The 23,982-nt window shown below is 36.6% G+C and overlaps 1 protein-coding gene across 4 annotated transcripts in view; it reads right to left on the bottom strand.

Annotated features, from left to right (window-relative positions):
- The window catches only part of CTNND2 (catenin delta 2), a 619,837-nt gene that overhangs the window by 554,178 nt on the left and 41,677 nt on the right, over positions 1-23,982 (bottom strand). Inside the window, exon 1 of one of the 4 annotated variants that reach the window (XM_042869379.1) lies at positions 16,386-16,416. The exons of the other annotated variants lie outside the window; for them this stretch is intronic. The gene's annotated coding sequence lies outside the window, so the exon portion shown is untranslated. Of the gene's footprint in view, positions 1-16,385; positions 16,417-23,982 lie in introns of those variants that run through there. 4 annotated transcript variants of the gene reach the window in all.

Genomic DNA, 23,982 nt, shown 5'->3' with positions numbered 1-23,982 from the left:
TTATTCATCACTTAAAGCTAAGTAGGTGGTTAAAAGAAACTGTTGCCCTTTATTCCATATTTAACATTTTATAAATATCTAATCTATTGCTTTTTCCAGTGAATCAATCTACTGATCTAGAAAAAGAAAACTGTTTTCACGGTTTCCCTGTTCATACTTGTCCAAACCTGAACCCAAGGTTTTTTCATTCCAAAGATATTGGTTGTTCCTATGTACTTGGTCTCTCTGTAGCTTTCCAGTAACAAAATATTTCACCCTCATGTGTGTTACTCCACCTACACTTTAACTTGCTTTCTGGGACTTTATGGAATGAGTGTGTCATACTTTCAGAAAATAATGTAAAGGAAAAAAGGCTAAGTTGTAGCTTCTCACCTTCACATCCCATTCCCCCAACAAATTGTTTTAAAGATGAGTGCTGTTACCTTTATGTTCCTTTCCAGCAGAATATCCATCCAGCATTTACTAACAGGAGCAGAAAGTAAGCTCCAAACAGATTTTGCTCATTCAGACTGCCTGAATATCTATACTTGAAGACTGTCCATTTGACTTTAAACACCTGAAGTGTTTAAAATGTTACAATACTTTGCAACAAAGACTATTCTTTTTACACAACTTGAATTCAACCAATTGAAAGTCAGTCTCCCTCGTGCGCTTTAAGAAAATCATTCACTTGATTTGTGAAAAACTTGAAAATCTTTCCCCGCAACTGTCAGGGAACTCTAGCCAAAGCTTCTGTGATGTGTGATATGATGTCAACAAAATTCAGCTTTTAGAAAAGTTTAATAACAAACGTAAATTTTCAGAGCAGTGCTATTTTATTTCTTTTTAATAGGCGATAGAAAACCCACAAACACCTAATATTTTGCCATCTGATCAAGGAAAAAGGTTTGCTCAAGTGACAATTTTAAGAAGTTATTTTCTTCTACTTGCAAAGGACAGCACATTAGAGATCACAGCAGACTTTTTTAAACAAATAGACAAGGCTGCTCCTTACCTTCAGAAGCCACTATAATACAGTTACTGAAGTATCTTAGCCTACATGATTGAACTCAACGTTTCAGATGGTAAAATATTCTGAACAGTCTCTTGCACGTATATATTGCGGCAAAAATATCAAGGTCCTTAAAAAGTATAAACACTAACATTGAGCAACAAAAGTGAAGCCTAAGCAAAGACTCAGACTAGATGTCAAGATGTCTACAGCACAGTTTGTTTATTCTGTAATAACAAAGAATTTCTGAGGTAGTTTCATCTATTCAGAATTACAAAATCTGTTTAAAAAAAAAAATATATATATATATACACACACACACACACATATCTTTTTCTCCCTCAATTACAAATGAACGGCTTTATTACCTACAATATAAAGGAGATTAATGAAAGCACAAGTCTATGCAACATCAGGGGTCTCTCTACAGTAAAGCCCACAGGCACCAGAGTTACATCATGGAGCAAACCAAGGGGCAGCGCAACACAAGATGCCAGAAGCAGCACTATCTCCCATGCTATCAGCAGACAAAAAAACAAAAAACAAAAACCCAGCACAGCTCCACCTAGTTGTAGGGATTTGTTCCAAGGTCACCACTCCTACTGACAGAAAGCTCCCAGTGCCCTCAATAGAGGTCAGAAGAAAATCAAGGCAACCTTTTACCCTCCTGTAACTGTTTTATATCCTACTAGACTGGGCCTATAACAGACATTTAATCTGCAATAAAAATAAGAGAACAGTGACTGAGAGAACGACAAATAATGGGAAAAAGGAAAAGAAAAGGCACTCCGGAAATTCTTCACTGCGTACACAAGCATTAGGCATTTAAAATGATGAAAACCATTTTTGTTGTTTGTTTATATTGGCATCCTTGACAAAGGAAATTAAGTAATAACTTTACACAATTCTAAATAAATTCTATACCCTGGGTTCCAGATGTTCCCTGTTTACAAGACAAATGCTTAGAGAGTGCAGCTAATAAAAGTAAGCTATGAACACTACACACAAGGAAAAGAATTTGAAAATTTTGGAAAGAAAGCACTGTGTGTATTGAGCAAAGAGTGAGTTCATTGATTTTCTAGGCCTTTCCTCCTCCTTTGGTTTCCTGGACAGCATTCTGCAGGAAGATCTCTGAATTTGGTACTGCTCTTCCAATTACCTAGAAACCCATCAACTTCCTCCTCCAGATGTATCTCAATTCCTCTTTGTTTCAAGTTCAGATGTTTTTTCAGCAGAAGACTGCAGGGGTTATAGGAACGTGGACACCATTTTCCTCATTTTCTTACTTCCTCAGTTTGTAATACTCTGTTAAATAGCTGCTGGTTAACTTTTCCATAGTAAAGTAACCCACCAGTTGTCTGTAGTCTTAAATAGAAAATACAAACATTTAAAATGATTTTAAATCTGACACGCACAAACACATGTTAAAAGAACAAAAAATAATACAGATAGTGTCGTGAAAATCAAGCTGCAATAGCCCACATAAAATCATGGGGATTTTAACATCTTCACTACACTAAAGTAACCAGGGGGGAAAGGAAAAAAAAAAAAAAAAAAAAAAAGCAATTCTATGTTTACAGACAGCATTCTTCACTTAGGTATTCTAAACATGAGCTAACATGAGCTCCTCCATAGTTAGAGGAATATATCAAGCTACCCCTTCCATACTGGAAGTATTACATTTACAGTCCCTGTAAACGAGAACTAACCACTTTTGTAAAAGCATTAATTACATTCAAATCAATATTTACAAGAGAGTTAAAATGGCCCAACAGGATACCACTGTCCATATTACTTTTAAAAATAATCACCAAATGAGGGCACATAAGTCAAAAGAGATGAAAAAAGATCTTTAGGAAATACTTTCAAAAGGTTATCTTTCACATTCATAGACCACAAAGATACATATTTACAAGCTTAGCTTTTTATATAGCAAGGTAGTGTATAATTCACTCCTCCTTCTAAACTATACCCTTAGCACTGTCTTACTTTGACCATCTAACACATCTTTTCACAATTCTATCGTGAATAAACTCCTCACATTTGCCTGATGAACAGCAAAATTGTGGGGCTGACAAAATTACCTTACATCAGAAAGCATCTTAAAAGATCTAAACGTTCAGTGAATAAAGGTTTTGTGCATTAAGCATCATGTCTTGTTTCTTTTGCTTTTCCATGATTCTGTTTCTTCTTGTAGCTCTACCACTGCTTACGTTATCTCACAGAAGATTGAACTTACTGAAAAAGAGCCACATATTTGCTACTCTTCTTTTACTTTCAGTAGCTGCAGGTGACGTAGTCTGAATTTCATTGAGCCACTGGATGAATAACATTGGGATAACCCCAGAAAGTCATATAGGTCAGCTTCCTTGCTCAAGAGGGCCACTATGAGATCAGACCAGGTTTCTTGGGAATTTATCCATCTGCATTCTTGAAAAACTACATGGTTTGAGGCTACTCAGTCTCTCCAAGCAACCTGACCAATTCTGACTGTTTTTATTTCATATTTATTTAAGTTGAGATAAAAACAAAAACAAACAAACAAAACCCACAACCCTAAACTGTATGCACGATACTGGACTCATTCGAGGATAACATTCATACAATGATAATTATTACTCTCAGACAAGAAAATTGATCTTTAAGTCTTCCGTAGAAAAATTCTTTGGAAATGTTTGCTTTAAACCTAAATGTTTGTTTTAAACTTCAGTATTTAAGGTTATAGTAAAAAAATGCTGCCACGTTAAGAAGTTCTTGTTGAAATAGTTATCATATCACAGAATTATATTACTGAAAGTTTATAGCAATGCCAAATGTAAGGATAGTTGGAAGAAAGAGATCCATTGTTTTATCAGGTGGATTCCACCCTGCTAGCTAGCGCTATATCAACAAGCCTCAAAAACAGTTTAATATATGGCTCACCAGGAACCTGCAGCAAACAGCCTAACTAGACCAAAGGCTTGAAAGTGTCCAGCCAAAGCTGAAATTGCTACAGCTGTAGTGAGAGAAGCAGCACTTCCAAGAAAAATAATAAATAAAATTCAACAGTTTAAAGAAAAAAAAGTGAAGGTAAAAGGACACTCTTTTGTCTGGGAGATGCAAAGATCTCAGTGTAGACTATATGCTTGCACTGATTAAAGTTAGCTGTGATTTCAAAAACATTCAGAGGACCTTCCTTACAAAGTAATTAGTTTTTGAACAGAAAGTATGAATAGTGATAACTTTTATGAACACAGTAATTCTAGTTTAAAATAAAACAATGCATTTTTTAATAAAATAACATCTGAGTTTCGTAGCGATTTAAATCTTACAGATATAATCAGTCAACTTAAATATATGCAAGCCCAGGATACATCAAATAGATAAACATATACGACAGACTTATAGAAGTACTTGCAAACATAAAAACTGCTAATATTAGTAGGACGGGAAGAATGATATATAGCTTAAACCCCCAGAAATGCAGGGTAGATAGTGTCACATCCTCAAAGTGAAGCCTGACTGTCTTCACATTCTGAGGTTATCTTTAATATAGATCTAAATCCCTAGCGTAATTATAATACAAATTAATCTAAGTGCTGTATACTTGTTCTATATAAGAGATCAATCAAGAAAAAACAAATAGCTGCATATGTTGATATCCAAAGTACAATGTCATTTGGAATATTCCTCTGAATAGTGGATTTAATTTTGTTGTGCAAGTAAAATTATCAAGAACTGTCCTTAAGATCCTAAGTAAACTGAATGAAAGGAATATTCACTGTAAATGCTCTACAGATAAAAGAATTTGAGTAATAATTAGAGTAAGTCTGTGCCTATCAATATAACACTTTATATTGAATAGAGAATTGAATGCAGAATGTTTCTTGTCTGAAAATAGTAGTAATATTGGTGTTATTCCACATGGACACATCCCTTCATGTCTCTTCAAATTAGAAAGTCAGCATGGTACACATGCATGATATAGAATTACCAGTCTGCTCAGATGAGACATGTTCCATGTAATGAGAAAGAACACAGATAGCAGCTATGAACTGAAACATCAAATGAAAAGAGTTAAACCTAATGACAAACATATGGTTAATATGTTAACTTTGATATCCATAATGCATAAAAGAACGCTCTCTGAAAGAGAGCCACATGTCTGGAGAAGAGAAGCTCAGGGGAGACCTTATTGCTCTCTATAACTACCTGAAGGGAGGTTGCAGTGAGCTGGGTGTCAGCCTCTTCTCTCATGTAACTGGTGACAGAACTAAAGGGAATGGCTTCAAGCTGCGCCAAGGGGAGATTTCGGGTGGACATTAGGAAATACTGCTTTTCTGAAAGAGTGGTCAGGCACTGGAATGGGCTGCCCAGGGAGGTGGTGGAGTCACCAACCCTGGAGGTGTTCAAAGAACATTTGGATTTTGTCTTGAGGGATATGATTTAGTGACAACTATTGGTGATGGATGGTTGGACTGGATGATCTTATAAGTCTTTTCCAACTTTGGTGATTCTGTGAGTGTATGAAGATTGAAGAAAAGGCTTTACTTTTTAAATCAATATTCTAATATGTTAGAGGAAGTGTTGATCTTCATAAACACAGGGGAACAGGTTAAACAGAACAGAAATTGCATTATATTTTAGATTAACAGTTGAATATTAGAAATAGTCAAACTGATATCCATTTCAAGCTTTTAACATAGAGACTTATCATCCATAGCAGCGTAACGATGATACTGGTTTGCCAGTAGATATTTGGCTTTAAATTGTTAATACCGTAAATCAGAATTTTCCTGAATGTTTCAGGTGAATATAACTGCATGAAGTGTGCCGAGCTGCCTCTTTGCTGACACCCTGTCTCCCACACAATGTTTTTGCAGCATGGATTTCTTTTTTTACTGTACTGATACACTGAAGAAAAAGAAAAAAATAAAATAACAATTAACTGGGCTACAGAATACCCCAGTATTTTTGCTTTAAGGTCTTTCAGAATAATTTGCATAATGGGACAACTTCCCAAGTGAGGACATTCCCAAAGCTACAACAATTTAAGGTGTTTATAGCACCCCTGTGAAAGTTAGAATGCATTTATCCACCTCTTCTTGAGCATAAGTGCATCTTAGTAGCAGATGACACTATCATTCAAGCTCAAGTAATTTTTCCTCCACGACACAATAAAAATTTAGTGAACACTTCTCTTTTTGTACTGAACAGTAACATCAGAAATATCTTTCAGAATTTTATTTCAGATTATATAACAGATTATGAAATAAAGCTAGAAACATATCACAAAGTTTTGTTTTTGTTTTTGTTTTTTAATAAAGAAAAAAAAGCAAAAGTGACTACATTTAAACCTACCCTTATTCTACCTCTGTATTTGCAATATGTTCTACAATATCATGAAGGCACAGTCTGGAATAGAGCCAAGCTGCTGGTTAAAATGCAGTTTCTGTGGTTCAAGAGATTAACTGTTGCTAGGTTTGAGTTTGTTGGGTTGTCTGTTTTCTAAGCAAACAAATCTTAGTATATTGATGCTGATTTAGACAATAGCAACAATTAATAAATGTGTTTCACCCATACCTCCCACCTGAAAAGAACACTCCATTACCCTGAGAAAATGTATTTTGGGGTTATTTACCCACTCAATAAACATATATATACCCACTCATATACACTCAAGTGTATATGATAATAATTTGTGCACCAAAGCAAGTAGATTAGAAAAAGGCATTCTACTCTTATCATAAAACAGACAAATCTGTACAACCTGCACTGAGTCTTTTTAAGTAGAGATTCCTGAAGCAGTGCAGATGTTTCAGATAATTTACTGATTTAAAATGTGTTTTCAAATAGTACTGCAATTCATATTCTGACAAATTATAGCCATGTACTCTGGTTAGCTGGATCCAAGTTAACCAAATACAATAAATGAACAAAAATGCTCACCTCAGAGGCTAGAAGGAAAAAAAAAAGAAAAAAAAAAAATCAGCAAAATCTAAAATGTATAGATTTCTCATTAATTGAAAAACCAAGGGTTTTTTTTTGCTGAAATTCGCACATATTTTGGGAAGGTTTCTTTGCTTTGTTTTTTAAATTTAAGTGTATTTTAAGGAAGAAAGGTGCACCTAGTCACATTTTTGTTTCTTTTAACGATGAATTTTAAGTCATACCCTCTTCAAGATGTCAGAAAACATCCCAAGAAATTTTTTGAAGTACATGTTGTATTAGTCTTAAACCCATTGAATCACAGTCAATCGGAACATTTTAAAAAATATCATACTCAGATCAAGATATTTGTGCTTGTAGTCTTTTTCTATTCCTTAGCTTTAACCAATAAGTGGAAAAATTGTAGATCAACCCCACAAACTCTTAATTTCTCCGATTCCATCAGATCATAGCAGATGATGTAAACTACCATACAGGTCAGTTGGAATGTTCCTAGTATATCTTGTAGCGTGCTGAATGGTTTATGAATCTCATGCACTTCTCCAAGGAGCTCATTCTACGAGGGTTCTGTTAACTCCCGCACATCCATTTGGCCTGCATTCCCCTTCTTCCGCAGTCTTTAACTCAGAACAGAACATCTGCTAAATGAACCCCTGACATCACTCATTTTCTATTCTTTTTTTTTTTTTCCCCTGTAAACACAAACTAATTACAAGTGTGAGGCTTTCATATCGTTCTGTTTTAAGGTAAGTATAACAGAGGCTCAGAAATTGTTCTAACTAATGCATTCTTTATTAACCTGTCACTGTTAAAGACACACCTTTGTTTTTCACATTCAGAATATCGCATCTTAAAAAAAATGAAAACAGAAAAAATTGGTGCTGAGCCAGCGAAACAGCAGATACAGCCTAAAATAGTTATCTAACACTCATACATGCCTACCCATAAAATTTAAGAATTAATAATTTTTCTAACTTAAAATTCTTCTGCTTAAATAGCCAAATACACGATTGGCTTCAACCGCAGAGTGGGGCAAGATATAAGAAAATAGGAAAAAAAGTCCACATACATTTCTGTTTGTATTTGAGAATATCATCCTGGTTATAAAACTAGAGAGAGCATGAGTTCCACCCACTACTGCCAGCAACTGATAGAGGCACTGATTCAAGATACGGAACACAACATTTTGCCTGAAGAAATCAGTGTCAGACTTAGCATTCATTTTACCGCAACTTAGTCAGCAATGGGGGTGGGGAATAAAGTTTTGAAACTAAAATGTTCCAAGTGCAACAGAAGAAGGAACAAAAAAGGAAGAAAATTGTACAAGATTAAGTTGGCTATATCAGCAACCTACACTTAGAATTTAAATCTTCTTCACATATAAGCAAGGTCTGGAAAATTTTATCTTTTATATAGATTCATTCCAATCATCTTGTAATTATCCTCCAGACTGACTTTATATTTTCAAGTTCTTTGAATTGGCAACATTATTTTATTCTTTATTTCTATCTCCATCATCATCATCATCCACAATTCTTTTAACATTTTCTTTGAAAGAAACAGAGTACTAAAAATATTGAAGCACTGTCCTAAAAGCATTCATAATAATAGGTTTTCAAAGTCATCCCCCCAAACTAGAGTAGCTATTCCTCCTTTTTTCTTTTTCCCTCTTCAGAGCTAGATAGCCCTCAACACTGCATTGTAACATATTCTTCTTACACTTTCATTATTCACTGCCAATTTGACTGACAATGAAACATTTTGTCATCTTTGCTCCTGTTTCTTTGCTCTGGTCTCTCCATTTCTTAAAGGAAATTGAATTTTTGTTTCATCATAGCAATGCTGCAATAAAATACAATTCTCTTCTGGTAGTATGATGTGATAAAGTTATAGTTTTTATTACCACAGTAAAGCTCTAAGATGACAGAGTTTCTGGAAATTGGTAACAAAATTCTCATGCCACTAATTCAGTCAGTTATCTGAAAATAAACAACAAAACAAATCCAAACAAAAAAAAGTATTGTTTAGGTTAACTTTCAGGTAATCGAGAATATGATTAGCATGGACAAAGAATCACAGAATGGCTGAGGATGGGAGGGCCCTCTGTATCCAGCAGGTCCAACACCTGCTCAAGCTGGGATACTCAGGGCTACTCTCTGAGGCCCATGTCCAAGCAGCTTTTGGAGATCTCCAAGAATCAGATTTCACCACCTCTTTGGGCAAACCATCTATGCTTCATCATTCTCAAAGGACAGAAATTCTTCCTGGTGTTCTAAGGGAACATGCTCAGAAAAGAGTTCAAGAGGACAGAGACTTGAGGATAGACCTCAAGCACATGGCAGCAGTTGAGAAGTTAAGTATGCTTCAGCCAGTTCTGCTTAATTTTCACCAAAAAAATAGGCTGCCCACACACATACAAACTTGTTAGACTTGCACTGGTATCTGTTTCTCCTTGTGTTGTTTTCCTCCACGCTAATTACATCCTTCCAGCTGCTTTCATACTTACATGTATGCGAACATAAAAGTAGAAAAAAATTTCTCAATCAACAGGGTGGAAAATGCAATCACTATGAACCGAGATGTAGAAAAATAGACATGCCACTAGACACTATCTATAGAGAACGCATCAGTGTTCAAAGCAGAGCAGATTCATACCACCCCAAAAGAATTTACAGGATTTGTCACAGCAGATCATATTGCTGCTCTGAAACCTGGCAGGCTGCCTCCAGCACTGGCCAACACCTGATCCTACACAGAGAAGAGAGTAGCAGCATATTGCACCTGGCTAATCTTGAGAGATTTGCTCTTTAATTGCTAAGCAGAGCAGAAAAGAAACACACTGGGGCTGCTCTTGGGCTATGTAAGTCATTTTGCTTAGTTTTAAATTTAGTAATATACACAATTTTAGGTGACACTGCATTAAATGCAGTCTATTGGAATTAGCTTCTTGCATTGAACTGAGTCAATTTAGAAAAAAAGTTTGATTGGCTACAAGTTTGATAGAGCTATGTCTCCCACAAAAGCTAGCATACGAGCATATGAAGAACTGATATGATGTTTTCAGGTCCTTTTTTTTCCCCCTTCCTTCTTAGGCAAAGCATACTCCACAGAAACACAAGAATACTAAAATCCTGCTCTGCTGTTCCATACAATATCTTCAGTAAAAGGAGGTTGGTCTCCCTTAGAAACTATGGGATATTCCCACAGTACAGAAAGCAGCAAAGAAAAAAAGTTAACATGTCTGGGTGTGAACAATCTTTCCCAGCTGTTCATAGTCTTCCACTCCCTTCAGTTTTTTTTTTCAGGTTTCTGGATCTCCTGGAGAAATCTTTCACAACAGATAAATTTCCACACAAAATATTTCTTACTGTACCCAAAGATAATACTCAGGCACTGAAAAGAAACATTAGTGCAGAAGAGTGATATTTTTGTAGTTAATGGTTACAACAACTATCTTTGACAACGTGATTTGAAAGTCATTTATTCAACCCAACACCAACACAATGATTTGGTGGAAAAAAAAAATGAGGTCTCTTCATAAATTACTTCTTACGACAAAATTATGCCATATTCAGCTCACATTTTTCTCAAGTTATCTCATTTACTTTATAGATTGATGATAGTCTTCATGCTCAAGCCTCCTTATACTACAGGATAAACATTTTCAACCTACTCATCAGTCTGTCACATCCCTCACTTTTTATGACCCTCTTCAATTTAGCCAAACTACTTTTGCTGGCAGAGTAGGATAATGTGCAATTAGATTTCTCCCAGTTAGAGATAAACAAGATGGACTTTACACTCCCTTCCACCACTGTTTCAAGAAGTTTTGTGCAAATGCAATACCATATATGGTCTTGGTAACACTATTTTTAAAAAACTAATTTTGATCATTTTTAAAAGACCAAGGACTGAGTTTGAAATCAGAAGGAAGCATTTAATATTTAACAGTTTTGGGGCACTCTCAATAAGTATTCCTTGATGCAATTAGCATTTCACTATAAGCAAGGAAAGGACTTTAAAAGCACCTGCTTGCTTAGGATGATGCCTCTTTACCATGATTTTCCCAGCAAGTTGGTGACAGATGGTATGCATCCAAATAAAGATGGATTGCTATTCAGCGTTAGCTGTTTCATTCTTATTGCTGTATCTATTTAATTTGTTGTCAAATCACTATCTACCTTTTCAATCATATGTTTTTGAAAAAGCCATTTATTGTTCAGCATATTACTTATGCAGTAAACACCTGATCCTTCTAGATGTCTGTAATCAACAGAAAACTTGATATCTACTCTGTTACAGAAAATAAAGAGCTATTTCCAGTTCAGCACTTGCCCCTTCCCACCTCTGCAACCTACTTTGTTTACTAAAGCTTTCATTTGCAAATGCTTTTATCTACTAAATGTTGCACCAAGAGATAAAATGCTACTTGACTGCACAGAAAACACCTAAAGAAATTGCCAGGAAACTCTCACTCAACCTCTGTGATATGGGGAATTTGATAGGAGGATATGCTCCTCAGCCAAATCAGAACAGTTTCAATAATTTATAACATCTCAATCTAGGCCACACTTATGCGTCTGTATTTAATGCATAAAAGAAGATGAAAAGTTTTGTAGTACATTTTGAGAAATAAGAATTACATACAAAATCTAAGCCAAAATAAGTCGTAAATTGCATCACAATTGGTAACAACTAATCTTCGTATCTTCATAGAAATAATACACTGTATTCTTCTCTGTGATTTATTAGCTAGAAGCATTGGCTCACAAGCAGGGAAAGTTAATGAAGAGCCTTTTCAAATTCATGTCCAACCAATATAGTTTGAAACTATTTAAATGTTTATGTTCAAAGCGGAATAAAATAACATCTTTGTGTGCTTACAGTGTACGTGGTTTTTTTTTTTTTTGGTTTATGCAAATCTCAGATATTTTAAGCTAATATGAGTAGTCAAATTCTTGTGCCTACATATAATCAACAAGCCTTGTGTGAAAGCTCAATCCTACACAGTGCTATGCTAGTGCTATGCAGAAACATACAGATTAATCTGGCAGGATTATATCAAAGACCGCACTTATTATACAATTAAAAAGTCCAAAAGACCATTTCAGTGCAGTGTTCAGCATGGCTCAGTTTGGGTTCAAGAGGATCAGGAAAATTGAGTTTTGTGCCATAGAGTTTTTACCTATTCCTACATTCCTCCAGAATCTTCAAAAAGAAAAGAATCAACTCAAAAAGAAAAAAAGACAAGCCTGTAACATTTCCAGCAAACTCAACTCCCTACCATCACTATTCTGTTTCCCTTTACAGCCTATCTTCTTAAGCTGTTGTTGTCTGTTCGGTTGTGAGCTCTGATTACATCAGATACCCCAGAAAAAAAAAGAAAGCATGAAAAAAAGTAATGTAGCAAGACAGAACAGTAAAAAGGAACAGGTTATGTTATGCTTATATTCCAGAAAACAGCATCCTGAAGGTAAATATTCAAAAATTGATGCTGGAGCTGCAATGATTCACACCACAAATAAGCATCATGTTTTGCATTTCAAGGTATGCCTAGCCCTTCAGTAGAGTCAAACTCATAATCAGATGGGCAGCAATGGCTATCTTGCCTCTGCAGTGGGAAGCCACCAAATTATAGCATTTTCAAGGTGTTCTCTTTTCAGATTAAGAAGTTACTTGAGGCTCAAGTCTGATATCTTGAACCTTTGGGGCAGAAGTGAGAATGAGTGAACACACGCAACAGTGCTGTTTACAGACTGGTCACCACGAGCCAGGTTTCGTTGAACTGCTGGATCTAGAATGCCTATCCCAGACTTACAGTTTTTCTTCATAGCAAATCTGTACTAGTTTCAGAGGGGCTATGCTGTTTACAGACTAAGCAGCACAAATAAGGCAGCATTAACTTCTGCAGCAGTGTGTAACTCAACATAAATACCAATAAAAACTTAGAATTCCAATCTACTGAACTTCAGAATTCTAAAGACTTTTACACATCCTTCAGGAAGCTTATTTGCTTTCTAGTTACACGTCTAGTCACATGCAGTTCTTCATATATAACACAAAACAGAGATCCAAGTAAAACAGTCTCTACCCTAAGCATTCCTGCCATCTGGGGACATGGGCTTGCCATACTCCAGCAGCTGTGCAGCTGTACAACTATCAAGGAACCACCACTGTTGGCATTAACCACAGCAGCAGCAAAGCTGCACAAAACTGATCCAAGGCCAAAACCCAACTGCAATACAGATGGGTAACAGAAACACCAGTGCCATCTTCTCACATCTCCTCAGCACACTGCAGGTGCTCTTAGCCTTGGAAGCACTCACATTCAGGGCAAATAGCAGTCAGTCTTCCTCATTTCAACTCAGTTTACACAAGTAACTACAGGGCACACTCTGTGCAACCAGGATTCACCACCACGTGTGGGCAACTTCTCAGCTACTTCTGCATTCAAACTATCAGTCTCAACTTGTCATTTTCAAGCTATCTCTCAGTTTCATTTCTCTAGCATCTTCTCCCATTAAATACATGGTTTTCCATACCAGGGTTATTCAAGACTTCAGCAGCTCTTTGGAGAGCCAGTTTAGGATTAAGTAATCCTCCTGCCAAATGTTATACAACTTTTCACATTAAAAGGCTGTGTCACTGCAAAGGAATTTATAAGGTCATATAATCAACACTTCAAAATAGTGACTTCATCATTAAATTCCACACATAAGCTTCCTTAATCTCTGTAATAAGTTTCCTACAGGTAACAGTACTCCCATGGGAGAACTGGGGAAGAGAAGTAGAAGAGAACTGCTTTTCCTCATCTCAAATGCACTGTCTTAAGTAACTCCCCAAAAGTGGTCTCCAATTTAGTGCTAGCAGTACAACAACATTTGATGTTTGATTGCATTGAGTCTGCTACCACTACAGCTGCTATGGATCAGACTGGTAGCCGAACTGGAAAAGGGAAAATAAAATTTCTTTTCTTTTGGGTAATCAGTTTGTGCACAAATGAGGTCTCAGTGAAAGCATGCACAATATTCTGACATAATTTTTCACAGATAAAACTCTTGCCAGATATACATCAGAACACCATAGGGTATACGTTGTATTACTTTCTCCAAAACCTAATACTATTTCACCACCAGGATACACATTTCTAAGTCAAATCAGAGCACATTTATGCTAATGTCATTTACCTCCAGTTTCCTCCACTAGATGACAAATCTGAAACAACAAGGTCCCTCCATGGTAGAAGCAGTTATGCAGGCAGAATTGCCAGTTTGCCAACATAATTTATTCCACACAGGAATATGAAATTAAAATTTCAGTTCACAGCAGATTTACCAGCCATGTTCCACTGCCACCATCACATCAAAGCTTCTATATTTTAGGCATATCCTTAGTAGCCTTTTCAACTCCGAAGTCATAGAAATAGGTGTCTGAGCCTTAGAAACTCTATACTTGAAAGAATTATCTCCTTCTAAAAACACAACTATATGTACTTTGTTCAACATTTCTTTGTAAAAGTCAGTTCAGTTAAATTAACATGCTGACCTTTGTGATATAAATATGCAAAGTGATCCATCTAACAGCTATGAAGTCTTAAGGAAGGTTGATAAAAGCATATACTTTTGATGACCTCCCACTGAAGGGAATGCTCCGCCTAAGGCTAAGTGCTACCTTCTGATGCATTTGCTCAACACTGACAGGCTTTCTCATAAAATGTTTTGCTGCAAGGCTATATTAAACCATTTTGTTTTAAGCTTATCTCATTGCAAAAATATATCAGTGTTTTCACTCTAAAATAAATAAATACACAATATCTTTTGTATCAGTAATAGACACCCCTGCCTTCCCTTTGTCTTTTCTTCCTCCCAACATGAGGGCTCTGAATTTTGATCTATTTTTGATAGCTCATTGACTTAAATTTTGCAAACTACACTGTAGCACAGTTAAATTTTTTTACTTGATGGCAGATAAGCTCTTCCAGCCTCATGCTTTGGGGCACGATGGGAGGGGGGGGGGGGTACAGAGGAAGAAAATACAAAAGGATATAGATTGTAAAGTCGACTACACCAGTAACACCAATAGTTCAGGAATATTGCAATACTGGTTTTGATAAAAACAATTTTTGTATCCAGTTATGGCTTTGAGATCCTGAAGAATCTCTGATACTATACAACAATAAGCTGAAAAATAAAAGTTATTCACACAAAGCATACTTGACAAGTGAAAGCTCTACGTCTGAGGCATATGTGAAATAGGCAAAGATTTCTTAAAGCACTTAGAGTTATTCTAATAGAACCAATTGTGAGGTTATGACTGGAAAATAATTTTCCAACACATTTACAGATGTTCATTAACTCTCTCAATCAGCACATCATGAGTACTTTTTTCTTTAATTGAAATGTTTAAGCACCAACCCCTCTGACAACTCTCATTACTAACCATTATATTAGCAAGGTTTTACTCTCTGAAAAATAAAGGCTAAAATATAATTTCTAACCTTTTTTGAACATTTTTTCCCCCCTAGGAGAAATGATTGGTTGTAAACACATATTCTACATTCATAGTTGTCATGCACGCACACACACACAAAAAAATAATCCAATTCCTGAGATAGCAAGTTACTTTTCTTAATGTTCGCAAGCCATACAATGGTTGGATGAAAGAAAATGGACTAGAAGGACACGTCCCTTGGAGAAGTTACAGTGATTTCTTGGATGAGAGAAAAGTGGTGATGATTATACTAGCTACATAAAGCTGGTTTTGTTGTCTCCCTGGGGGTGGAAATGAGCTTAAGAAGTTTCAAGATTTCACATATGACTAAGAGAATTTAAATTAAGGATTTAAAGAACTCATAAGATTTTGTCATTCTGCCTTTTTATTTATTTAAATGAAAAGATTTATCTAAACTGAATAACTGTTGAGTGCTAGTTAACTTACGTAATTATTCCACTTGCATAAAGTAATGTAAATACTCATTCGATAAGTGTAATTTGAAATATAAAGTTATTCATTTACAAATTTACTGGCTAATTTGCGGTTAAATGGTGAACTAATTAAAGTAAAGCTTCTATCCTCTTTCAAAGAACAGTAGTTTCCAAGTCAGAATGATATAGCAATCTGGGATGGGAGCTAATTAGATTCAGCATATTAATCATGCTTGTTACTTCAGAAGGAGAAAAAAAAAAAAAGTCTAGCTGGTTTCTTTTTGGTTGTTGTTTGGTTGTTTGTCTGGGGAGGGGAGGAGGGGTAGAAAATAGGTAGGAGAGCTATATGTCATATGAACTAAATCCCTGCTGTGACATATTTGAACCTTTTACACTATAATAACTATACAACTGCATAGGAAAAGATACCCAGATAGATATGTGTATAATCAATGAATATACAAATGTTATAATTATGAAATATACAAGAGAGTTTGGCTAAGCAGGTTATTATACCAAAAGAGAACAGATAGAGTGCTTACCCACGTCCTGGACTTGCTGTAAAACTCCAAAGGAGGGATCTCCAGAAAAAGATCCCTCCCCACTGGTAGTCAGCTCTTAAATGGGTCTAGGAGAGGTGGAGCCAGGCTCCACCCCTTCCGGCAGTAGAGGTGAATTGTCAGGGCTGACTCATTACTCGCCTCAGGTGATCAATCAGAGGTTCAGGCCATGATTCAGCAGTTCCCATACAATATGGGTTGCCAAACCTATTGCCAAGCCCAAATACAGAGGGGAAGCAAGCCAAAATCCATGGGGTGGTTTTGTATTTAAGCATCACCTACACATGAATTGTTAACATGTGGAAGATGGGGCCAGAGCTGGCACTAACTTTTTGCACTGGTCACTCATGACTAACAGCTCCATAGGTTGCTGCAGCACCCACTGTGAACAACACCATCTAAGCAAGCCTCAGGAGTTCTTGCTGCTGGCTGGTACAGTTAGCTGCTATTCCAGGTACTGTCCACTTAGGCCTAAGTGATCTACTTCTCTACTTTCTGACTGTGATGTCCTGATACATCTCTTAGCTCACAGATAAAAACTTACACAGAAAGCCATGCTACTGCTGTGCTTGTAGAATGACACAACAACAAAAGAGATGTTCATTATCAATAAATGATGCATTTCCATAATTAATGCCATATCTACTATATATATGCACCTCAGAATTGAGCTTACCTTGCGAGAGGATTGGTACAGAATGACTTACAGCAGAGATAATCCTTGTCCCTAAGAGACACAGTCATTTCCTTGAAAACTGTGTAACAGAACAGTTCTGCAGGGAGGAGAGAAGCAACAACAGCACAGCTGCCTCATTGCACAAGGCTCAGTGATTATACAATATTGAGCAGTGCTTATGTTCATCAGCCAGAGACATATCACTGTATTAGGCAACAACACAGCAACATACCATGACTCCTTTTGATCTCTCATTTTCACAGACTTGTGAAAATGGAGAGGGGGAACTGTTTTTAACTGGCCCCTTTCCAAATAAAATCTGAAAACAGACAGAGAATAGCTGATACAGATGATTTGTCAGGCTTCTTGAAGAAAACTTGAATATGAGTTATCCAGCAAAGATGACTTATGATATTGAAAAAAATAAATAAATAAAAAATAACTAAATAATCATCACAGTCTACTTAAAGTAATCTTGATTTTTAAAGAAATATTTGAGTGAAGGCACTGTTTCATTTTCATGGCTCTAATGGGCAGGCTTCTGCCCTAACTTGACAAATGAGAAAACAACACACCTTTACTGGGTTATCATCATGAGGCATAAAAATTTATCAAAGTAGATAATTCTAACAATGAGTAATAGATCCAGTCTCCCTAATCAAGCTTCCTACATTGACAGACATTTTGAAGGAAAAAAACCACAACTGTTAACACTTGATTATCTTCTTACTCTAAGCTATGCTTACTTTGTGAAATAAGCTTAGATCCAAATTTGGTTATACTCCTTTTCAGAAATTTGGAATAAATTTATGTATATATCTCTCAAAGAAGAAATATTTACCAGTAGTAAGTAAAAAAATTAAGCAACCTATAGCATTTTTTTATATCACATTTGTACAGAGCTGCAGTTCAAGTCATATTCAAGCAAAATATCTTATTGAGTTATTACTCACTATAAAATCTATTTCTTTTCTGCATCCCTGATTAAGTCCAAATTTATAAGACTGGAAAGAATCCAAAACAAGAAACAAGTATAATTCCTTAACAACAGATTTCTTGGGGAGAGGGAGGGATTGGGAAAGAGAGAGCAAGCACAGTTCTGAAGTACATTACAAAGCTTTTAATGAAAATCAATGACATTTTAAAGGTAAAGGTTTAGAATGCAATCAAAGATTTTAAACACCAAAACCAGCGTATGCTTCAAACTTTGATTTTCTTTTGTGCGCCCAAATTGGCCTTGTCCCTTCATTACCTTAAGGCAAAGAAGTGACTTTGAAATGCCACTGAGTGGTCCAGCTAACAAAGAGTTCCCATAAGCCACAATATGTAATGCTGGATAACATATTCTGGCAGATTATCTATCCTCTATTTGAAGACTCATTTTCTTTGCATTTGCCCTTAAGCAGCCTCTCCCTAGCCAGCAAGATGGCTTTCAGGGTGTCACTGGTCTCCTTTTCTCAGTAACTGCTGCCCAGGGCATGCTTCACAACTCTCGCCTCAGGCAGGGCTGGTAAGGAAACACTGTAGATTGTCACAGATCTTCTTTAGCTGTAACCACAAATATCAGTAACGGTCAGGACTGGGTAGGAGGGTTGTTTCCTATAGCTGAACACCAACTCTGCAGTGACCTACTTTCTTCAGCTCAGTAACGCCTTACTTTTCTACATCTTAATGCTGACTCTGCAAAGATTTGTTTTAACTGTATGTGATAAAGGTCCAAGTGCAACAGGTCCTGTTGCATTTACATGGTGAGAAAAGAAAGTAACAGTGAGCTATTTAGAAAAATAACATCTGGAAAGAACATTTACAAACACATGAGAACAGCCCCCAGCAGAGCCTACATTTCTTCCTCACACACATCACTTCAGGGCACCCCCAGAGAAGAGCTAAGAATTACAGCACTTTTCCACACTACTGCCCTTGGGGAGAGCAGACACCACCAACCTCAGAGCACAGAGTAAGCATGATACAAGCAATGCTAAGTATAGGAGAAGAATGTCTGGCTGCGCTGTGTTTGATGCATCCTAAAATGTGTTTTGCCTGGTTTGGCTACCAGGGCACATTGCTGGCTCATGCTGAGCTGTTGTCACCAGCACTCCCAGGTCCCTTCCTCCTGAGCTGTTCTCCAACCACTCATCTCCCATCTGTGTCTGGCATCACCCTGACCTAAGTGCTGCAGCCTTTCTTGTAGTTCATGCCCTTGCTAATCACTCAGTGTTCCATCTATCTAGACTCAACTTCAATGTGTCTTCTCTTCCATAGAGTCAATAGTGCCTTCCAGTTTAGTGTCACCATCAAACATACTGAGCATGCACAGCACTTTTGTATCCAAACCACACATAAAAATGTTACACAAGCCCAGCCCTAGAACTAATCCCTGAGGAACATCACTGGTGACTGTACTGAAAATGTGCATGTTGGCCTACCATGGACAAACATTTTAACTTCTAAACAATTTTCCATAATTTTGAATGCATGAACACTGAAATGAACTACAAAAACTATAAACATGTTGAAAATTAACTTTCAGGAATCATCTTTCTGTAAACATTTTTTATGCAGCACATTTTATCTGGCATTCTTTGGAGTCTCCTTTACAGAATTACAAAATTAAAAGATCAAGTAAACTGTATGTTAGATTAGAAAAGTAATTCGCTCCTGTACTGCAGGAAGTCAGTGCAGCCTGCCAAATAAGTGATTTTTAATCTCTATCAGATCTCTTGCCTGTAGAAACCGTTTTTTACTTTTCTATCATAGATTTGAGTTTATGTGAACTAACTGATCCTTCTGTGTATTAACTAATAATTGTCTTTCATTCTTAACTGTGTAATGAATAAAAATGTTACTTCATATAGTGTGCACATCCACTACCAAAGAGTACTACTGAAATAAGTTAACTACTTCAATTCATTCAGCCTGTGCATACACATGCACTGACTTTACTTTCTTATTTATAAACAGAAAAAGAGTAGCAAATATTAAAATTCTGGTCTTCATCTGCCAAACAGAAGTCCATCAAATAAACAGTACAGAGAAATTTCAAAAACACTTCAGTTTTTTTTTTTTTTTTTTTTTTTTTTTGATGGACTGTGAAGCTGGAGGGCTGTTCTGGAAAACGTGAACAATCTCAGACAATTTACAACACTGTCATAAAGAAAAATACTCAGTTGACATCTTCGAATGACAAGTTCAATAATTTTTTTTTTTCCAGTTCTATATACAGCAAACAGCAAAAAATTAAAAATTTTTTAAAAAATTCTTAATTTCACACAGCGTCAAGCAGAACCCCAAAGATCAGACACCTTGTCACGGAACTTAGGAAGTAACCTGAATTTTGGTATGTTGTAATACATCAAAGAATGGACTCCCCTACACATTTCCAGTTCCTATTATAACAGGAGACGCATCCACCCTTTTCACTCACTGTGACAAAAGGCCTGCTTTGAGAACAGTGAGTTCTTCCAAATTCACTGAACAACTACACGTTAACCTATAAACACCCTGCAGCCAGATCACACCAAAACCAAAGAGCCAACCACCTGAAATTTCATTTGCTCAATAAAGTCATTTCTACAGCATATGCTTACGGAAGAAGCAACAAATCCTGAAGCACTTTTCAAAGTTGTTCTCATCCACAAAGACCCTTATGAAAAATATAAGTAATGAATACAACTGCCAGGAAAAACAGAGGCAACAGAGAGCTGGCAAATGGCCTACGGATGCACTGACCACACCCAATCCAGCCTCTCCACTACAAAAAGTAAAACAGAGGAAATAAAGGCAATAAGATGCAGCTAGTGGACTTCTAGGTAAGAGTCAAGGATTTTATCCCTACTTCTTCTCACTTTATCCACCCTCCCCCCAGCACCTTCCCCGGGTGTAGGCGATTAGCAGGAAAAGATCATCTTTACTATGGCGAATCAGATTCCTATTTAATATTTTTCCACCCATAATCTACTGGCCATTGACCACATTGACATAATAAAACAAAGCTACATGGGACAAGAAGAACTCAAATCAGCCAAGCAAACCACAGACTCAATGGCATCCTACTTTAAAGAAAACACAGAAGTACTATTTTAAATGTTATACAAAAATTTGTAATCATTTTTCCCCTAAACATCTTAGTGTTGTACAACTGTGATCGAAACCTGTAGTTTCTCACCACTTCATTTACAAGCTCTATCTTGCTTTAGTGTTGTAATCAATTAACAAGCCTGTGTGAGATAGCAAGGAAACAGTATGAAGATAATTATATGCTATTGCACATTGTGAAACTAAAGACCAAACTACTAGGATTTATTTCTATACACAATTTTTTCTTGAAGAGTAGCAAATAGCCTTTTCCTTGGACACAGCTTGAGGCAAATCAGCAAGTACTTCCTTCTTGTCTTTTAAAATGAAATCTTAAATAGAAATTATCATCCTTTAATATAAACCCATCACTGTCGCATAGACTGAGCAGCTCACAATGCTGCAGGAATGGCTACAGGAGACAAGCTCCACATCAAGTCCTCCCTTATGCTGCTCTCATCTCTTGAAGTGATAAAAGAAATTAGCAGTGATAGTTCTCTCTGTTAACATCATTATTGGTAAATGTGTAGAAGGGAGTGACACAAATATTGACAACAGTTGTCTCCTGGCCATGCTGCTGGAACTCTCTGAGGAAAGCTCCGTGATTCAGGGATTCACCCAAAGCTCCCTTGTATTTTCATTTCTAGAAACAGCCACGAACAATAAATTAACTTCTTAATGAAGGAGCACGTAAAAATGATGACTACATGAAACACAGCATAGCCAGTCAGTCAAAGGAATTCTTCCATTATATTTAGCATTAGTGCAGCCTCACCTTGAATACTGCATGCAGTTCTGGTCTCCTCAATATAAAAGGGTTGTTAAGGTCCCCAAAAGCATCCAGAGGAGGGCAACCAAGCCTAACAGGGCTGAAGACATAGCTTGCGAGGAGAAACTGAGAACTCAGTAACTGAGCTATTCTAAATATTACAGTGGCCTTAAAAACTTGTTAACTTCAACACAGTTTGTTCCTCCTTCCTCACTTCCATTTCTGTCTGCTTTTAATTCCCAGCTGCAACAACGTAAGCATTTATACTTTCAAATTCACTTAGGGATGCTACACAGAACAATTTAGTTGAAGGAAGGAAGTCCTTAAAGTAAATAAATGCATTCATCTCACAAAACAGGATAAGGGGAAAAACTTTGACCTTGAAAATCATCTGGAGAATTCTACCCACTTAAAACAAGCCAAAAAGACGGTGAGGTCTGCAGCATATAGCTTCTTCCTACTCATATTGCAGACAGCTGACAGTCAGGAATTGAGGATTCCCTCACTGTTCTGAACAGTGAATCTCTGCATTAATAACAGATCCTGCTTGGAGTGCTGTTTGTTGAGGGTTTTTTGGGGGGCCTGCTTTTCCCCTTCCTTACCATAGTAGTAATTCAATAGAAATACAGGAATGGTGGTGTTTTGTTTTTTTTTTTCTGTTCGTTTGTTTTTAAAAATCTTTGTAATGAGGACTGTCTTACTAACAAAAGTAAATTGAGCTTATACATAACTTAAACATATAAATGCTCTGTGTTTGTACATTGGTTGATCTGAAAGAAATGCTTCCTATTTATTTCCATGGAAACTACAACCAATACAACGAGCATAATAACACTGTTTGATAGAACCAATTTTTAGCTACAAAGCACTATTTTGATACGCAGTCACCATCATTAGCTGTAACCAGGAATGAACTTGCTGCACTGATGAAAATCTGCACCATCAGGTGACCCACTGTTTCAGAGTATTTCACCATGAACCCCTCACTGTGCTCACATCCACTGTTTGGTCTCTATAAACATTCAGCAAATGTTGACAAAAGCCAGTAGGTGTCATTTTTTTCCGCATGGATGAGTTCAATGATAAACCTTTGCTTCACACACTATTCTGCATCAGATGCCATTCTGTCAGACTATCCCTCTGCTGTTATTTGTTGCACAACAACAAAATGTAATGGAATATTGGTGGGAAGGTTCAACCTCATACCACCAACATCTGCCTCTGACATCTTGGGCCAACATCATAAAGTACAAGGCATTACTTTCAGAGCAACCCTCATCCATAAGAAAGCCCTTAATTCTTCCCTACAGAGAAAGTATGGGCAGATAAACCTTTAGAGCTTACATTACATCTACTATGAATTTAACCATGAAGCAGAACATTTTCAGTGTTGCACATCTGTCTTCAAAACAGATACACGCAGTACAATCTGCGTACTTCTAATGACAGAAGAATGTGCTGTTTTGTTGGCTTTTAAGTTTCTGCATATAAAGCTAACATTTAAGAAAATTATTCTCAATCATGTAGGATAATTCTGGAAAGTTTAAGTTTGGAGTACAAGCTTTCAAAGCATTTACAGATGGAGTTTGCAATCAGCAAGCAAATTAGAAGCACATACTTGCTCTTGGATTTGAGAACATATTGAAAAAGTCTGGTAGTTTTGCTCTCCTCATCTTCCCTTTTGTTCCTTTTTCTCCCCATCTCTCTTTCCATCCCATTGAAGAGAGCTTTTTCAAAAAATTCTCCTTTTATTTCATCAGTTCTTGCAAGTGGAGGCGAGTGATAACCTGTTTAGCTCTCTACTTCTTTCCCCAGGGATGTACTGACTCCTATTGCCATTTCAAGAACAGAAGAAATGGGCCAAACACCACTGTAATGGTCCTCCTCAAAAGAGGAAGTCTCTGCTTGTACATCTTTTCTAAATAATATCTTCCAAAACCAAGGAACAAAGAAGAAAGGGATCTTCCAAGGACAATTTTCCCCAAATTTTCTCCACTAGTAAAATGATACAGAGTCATCACGTATATTTGCATTTTCTCAAAAATCTATCAACTCTAGGC

This window comes from Lagopus leucura, unplaced genomic scaffold (assembly GCF_019238085.1).
Source record: "Lagopus leucura isolate 7727_CA_CO unplaced genomic scaffold, USGS_WTPT01 Super-Scaffold_100002, whole genome shotgun sequence".
In the NCBI taxonomy this organism is placed as follows: domain Eukaryota; kingdom Metazoa; phylum Chordata; class Aves; order Galliformes; family Phasianidae; genus Lagopus; species Lagopus leucura.
Note: the sequence above shows the minus strand (reverse complement) of the source record. Positions and strands in the feature narration are given on the sequence as shown.